Genomic DNA, 5,910 nt, shown 5'->3' on the forward strand with positions numbered 1-5,910 from the left:
TACCTTGACCAAAAACTTTAACCTGAAGCGAACGGACGCACAGAAGGACAGACCAGAAAACATAATGCCCCTCTACTTTCGTAGGTGGGGCATAAAAATGCATTTTTAAGTAACCTGTATGTTCTATTTTTATCCATCTCTGCCATGTGAGTTGGCAGGAAGGGTTATCAGACACTTGTTTTAAACTAGATACCCTCATGATCTGATGGTTGTGGCAAAGTTTTGTTAAATTTGGCACATTAGTTTTAGAGAAGATTTCTGTAAATTGCAAGTTAAGGATGATGACAGAGCCAATCGATGAGAAAAATGTATACAAACAAATGTCTGAGGGGCTCTAAATCATGTTAAAAACATCTCCATTTAGGTCACACTAGTGCAAATGGCCCTTTTTAGGATTATGAAAATGAAATCAGATAAGGAGTAATCATGAATTTAACCGAGATACATCAGCTGTCAAAAATAAATAAATAAAATGGAATGGCGAACCACCGACTCTATTTTTTAAAGTGAGGTAGCAGGAAACACATTTTTTTGGACATGCAACGATACAAAACATACAATATCAATTTTAATGAAAACGTGTATGACATCCTTTCATACAGTACAATCATTATTATTGTTACTCTTCACTGCTTACTAATGATGCCACCAAGTGAGCTTAAGACGATATCAATTCCTCATGAAAACATGTATGGCATCCTACCATACACAATCCTACAACAGTAAACTATCATCATTTTTACATGTCACTGCTTACTAGTGATCCCACATTTGTAATGTCAGTTCTGCATATTGGGCAGGGCTGTCCTGTAGTCTTGACTCTTGTGGCACAAGGAAAACAAAACTTATGAGCACAAGGAACTAAAAATGCATTTATGTCCATATCATAGCATACGCAACATTTATTCCTTGAATTTAAGCATACCTGAAAGTGGAAAAAATAGTGTCAATATACAATTTTTTTTTTTTTTAAGTATCTTCTTTTGTTTTAATGTCATGTTATTCAACACACAGAAATTTGGATGAGTTTGTTTACATTTTCTGATTGTTGATTTTTTTGGTGTAATAGTTGGATGTGAAAACCAACCTGGGCATGTTTCACTGGAAACTTTTTTGTGCTTTATTGTGAATTATGTGTTTGCATTAAGAAGTTGGGTGCTCATTGATATTGGCTTTGGTGCCGTTTCTATAGGACATCAAATTAGTACACATGTAAAGCAAAATATTGTCCTATGAAACAATAACGTTTTTTCTCCCTATGATCTTTTTCATTTTGTGTTCAGTATTGCTTCATATTAAAATATAACGCTAAGTCTCCAAAGAAAACAAATATAAACTTACTTATGACTCGTTTCCACTGCTCCCGCTGATGTTGTTGCTGTCGATCTCCATCTTTAATGTGTCAGCACAGGAAGTAAAATACGGACCGTGGGAATCTGACCGTGAGAACGAATAAAGTAAACATCAAATAAGCAAGTTGACTTAATTAATAAACAAGTCGACCTCTTATTTTATGTCATTTACATTTATATTAACAAGTCGACATCGTAATCAAAAACTTTTTCTTTATCATTCCGACAAGTTGACTTCAATATGATGATTTAATATCAAATAAACAAGTTGTCGACTTAATCAATTAACAAGTTGAATTCAACGTGTCGACTTCTTATTACTATGCCATTATATTTATATCAGCAAGTCGACATTGTAAAACAATTTTTCTACATCATTCCGACAACTGGACTTCAACTTGATGATAAGATTCCAGCTTATAACACACAACTTAACTAATAATTCCGACTTATTAGCAACAAAATAACTTTACAAGGGGTGTACCATATGCGCTTCCATAAACTAGTGTGCTAGTAGCATTGCAACACATCTTATATATTTCATTTTGTGTACTTGTTTAGTTGATTTCTAAACTCTCCGACTTTCAGAAAGTGCACTTGTTAACTTCTTCTGAACAAGTTTATATCAACAAAGTGAACAAAATGTTTATTCTCATCTTGTGAAGTTGTTTTTGTTGACTTTCCTTGCTAAAAAGGTTTACTTGTCGACTTGTCTCTCACCTTTCTCATTTACTAAAAGTATACTTGTTTTGTTTGTATCTAACTAAGTGTACTTTTCACAAATACATTTGCTTTGGAAATATTGCAAGTTTATTTGTTGAAAGTCAAGATCAAAGGTGACCATGCATGCATCCATGTTTAATAAGGACAGGGGCATATACAATGTGCAGCGGGTTTAAACGTTTTGACCGGCGCGCCAACCTTCAACCTAACGCGAGACAGTGTTACTGTTTAAGTATTATTTTTTGTGTTAGATTCAGCATATCCGGCAAAAAGCCACAAAGATTCAATTTTTGAATAAACTATCAAACAAAGTTTAATTTTTGGACCCTTTTGACCTCAAAGTGGACCAATTTCAAACGGGACCCAATATCATAATAAAAAAAACCTTAGCAATTCGAGTCTTTAAACTAATTCCCATTGCATTTTTATTTTTCAATTGGTTGTTGCGCAATTTCGAGTAAATTAGATTTCAGAACCTTTTTAGGTACAATTTTAAAGAAAGCAATACTCTTAAACATAGGGAACTGTCTGGAAACCCGAAAACTAATTTTCACCGCTTGATTGTCCTTAATTCCGAAACGGCAAGGACCCAAATAATTGAAGTGTATCAAAATGATTTTTACTCCTTGAAATTTCTTAACAGATTTGTATTTATTTTCAATTTAAGATTTCTTGCAATTTCGCTAAAAACCATGAGGTTGCTAAATGACGTGCTGCTACGCAATACTGAGTAAATAAGTTTTTTATAATGATCAATACGAATCGTTGGAATTTAGATTACCTTATTATGAAAATTTAATTTCATTTTAAGTTTAGTGTGAAAATTGAAAGGTATCCATATCAGATATGATTTGAAATATATATCCAAGACCACCCATTTCATGTTATGAGGATGAAATAAATTTAAAAGTTGCATTTTCCTTTATTTGAACCATTTCTATCGATTTGATGAGGTTAAAGCTTATTGAATGGGTTACTGATGTAAATAGCTTCATTTTTCAATGAGAACACGTACTGAAAAAACGATAACATGTTGTGCTTCACTTCAAAAATGTCCTCTTGGTACCTGGAAATCCCAAGACTGACCGTCTTTAGTCGACCCTCTGGTCAAATATTGAACTGTTTTCCACTATTTTTCAAGATGAATTTTAAAATTATATTCCAAACAAAAAAAATGTAAATATTAAAAGAATATGCATCAATGTAGACTTATGTATGTGTTGGTATGATTGCCAATGAATCAACACATCGTGCGTCCAAGACCTAAACGGTTAAATTATCAAATATAGGCAAATATAGTTCAAAGTACACATTCAAAGTGGAGCCTTGACTTTTATCGTTTAAAGCTCGACTTAGGGAAAGTGATCCGGCATCGGCGTCTGCTACGGCGGCGGCGATGTAAGATAACTTTTCAAAAGCTATATGTTTTAGGTGGAAAACTTGAGTGCTTCATACTTTGTATATAGATGCCTTATGTTACAAAGTTGCCGTCTGTCACGTGTCCATTGTCCTTGACCTTTAATATTATCATTGTTTTGTGACTACTTGAAAAAAAAGTTAAGATTTTTTGTAATGTTAATTTCTCTCTTGTTATGAGTAATACGGTAACTATATTTGGTATGCGAGTACCTTGCAAGGTCCTCATGCCCGTCACACAGTTTTCAGGGATCAGTGAACAAGGTTAAGTTTTGGTGGTCAAGTCCATATCTCAGATACTATAAACAGTAGGTGTAGTATATTTGGTGTATGTAATGATTGTAAGGTGTCGTCTGACCTTGACCTCATTTTCATCGATCAATGATTATAGTAAAGTTTTTGTGTTTTGGACTGTTTCTACTGTATGCAATAGTCTACTATATTTGGTGTATGGTTTGATTGTAAGGCGTACATGTCCAACTGACCGGTGTACTCTGACCTTGATCTTATTTTCGTGGTTCAGTGGTCAAAGTTAAGTTTTGATTTTTGGTCTTTTTTTTTTATAATACTACATGTATATGCAATTATAGGTCAACGATATTTGGTGCATGTAAGGATTTTAAGCTGTACATGTCTGTCTGGTTCTTCTGACCTAGATCTCATTTTCATGGTTCATTGGTCAATGTTTAGTTTTCTCAGTTAAGTCTGTTTCTAAGAAAATGTAAGCAATAGGTCAACTATGTTTAGTGTATTGATTGATTGTAAGGTGTACATGTATTTTTTGTTTGACCCCTTGACCTCATATTTTTTAATCGTGTTAAGTTTACGTAATAGTTGTAGTAAGACTTTCTTGTTAGGACTATCAACATAATGTCAATGGCTAGTAAATAAGAAGAGCCATTTTAGTGTATGCACTTTTGTTGTTATAAATCTGGCCGTTGGTTTGTCCCGTCTCATATGTTTTACTCAAGTAATTTCGGGTCATTTTAGATGACTTCGCAGTGCGCCACTTTGAAAATCGTCTCATTGGCAATCCTATCATATCTTCGTATCTTTATATCATTATTTTACACAAGAGTTAAAAAATATATCCTTTATAATATAATGATTTTTTATGTCATTATTATATACTACTAACACAAGAATGTCGTTAAATGTAATTGAATACCCTGCATTTATCATGTTTTCCAATAAAATGAGGACAAAATTGCTGAAAGACCAGCCCCCTCATGCATTATAGAAATCTATCATTTACATTGTTTCTAATATTTAGGTATACATTAGATATACCAACTCGGGATAACAACATGGTGTATCTGATACTCACAAACCGTCAATAAAATTGAGAATGGAAATGGGGAATGTGTCAAAGAGACAACAACCCGACCAAATAAAAAAACAACAGCAGAAGGTCACCAACGTACATGTATATATATATTTCGGCAAAAATTACCAGAGCAGAACGAAACGTTAACTCGATCTGTTACCCATCATAGTGGAATCGCATACCAAACATTGCCCAATATCTGGAGGCGTTTAGAAAAAAGTCTGGTTAACTGTTTTTTTCCAGATTCCCCAAATTTCGGCAAAAATCAGAGGAGCACAACGAAACGTAAACTCGATCTGTAACTCATCACAGTAGACTCACATACCAAAAATCAACTCTATATCTTTAAAAAGGCGTTTAGAAAAAAATTAAAGAATGTTTCCATTGGCCACAGAAATATTTTTTTTTTTTTTATTTTTTTTTTATGAAAGAGGCATTACTTAGGAACAGTTTAAGTGTGACCCCCAATTTCGAACTTGATCTGTGTTTTATGGTAATATTAAAGCATTTTATATACGTTTTATAAGATTTGGTTGAGGCAACTAAAGTTAGAGAATAGAAACGGCAGATTTAGCATTTTTTATTTTTATAAATGGCCATAACTCAAGAACGGTAACATAGACACTCCCAAATTTCGAACTTGATAATCTTTTTATGGTAATAAGCATAATGTTTAAGTTTCATAATACATATAATAGGTTTTAATTGATTTTTGGCCCGTTTGAAATGGTCAAAAGGATTCAAATTAAACTATGTTTGATAGTTTATTCAAAAATTAAATCTTTGTGGCTTTTTGCCGGATATGCTGAAAACAAAAATTTACACTTTAACAGTAACACTCTAAATTGCAGACGTTGAAGTTATATGCATTTCATTATGATATGTTATATTATATTTTAAACTACTGTCTCGCGTTAGGATGAAGGTTGATCCGCCGGTCAAAACGTTTAAACCCGCTGCACATTTTATATGCCCCTGTCCTGATTAAACATGGATTTATGCATGGTCACCTTTGATCTTGTCTTTCAACAAATAAACTTGCAATATTTCCAAAGCAAGTGTATTTGTGAAAAGTACACTTAGTTAGATACA

General features: G+C 33.2%; 1 long non-coding RNA gene across 1 annotated transcript; it reads right to left on the minus strand.

The window, feature by feature from the left end:
• Nucleotides 1-555: 555 nt before the first annotated feature.
• Nucleotides 556-1,451, minus strand: LOC134723431 (uncharacterized). The gene is made up of 2 exons (XR_010108060.1): nucleotides 1,342-1,451; nucleotides 556-925 (listed from the first exon to the last, which is right to left on the minus strand). It is a non-coding gene; the product is annotated as an uncharacterized LOC134723431 (long non-coding RNA).
• Between the last annotated feature and the right edge of the window lie 4,459 nt (nucleotides 1,452-5,910).

Source organism: Mytilus trossulus, chromosome 6 (genome assembly GCF_036588685.1).
Source record: "Mytilus trossulus isolate FHL-02 chromosome 6, PNRI_Mtr1.1.1.hap1, whole genome shotgun sequence".
In the NCBI taxonomy this organism is placed as follows: Eukaryota; Metazoa; Mollusca; class Bivalvia; order Mytilida; family Mytilidae; genus Mytilus; species Mytilus trossulus.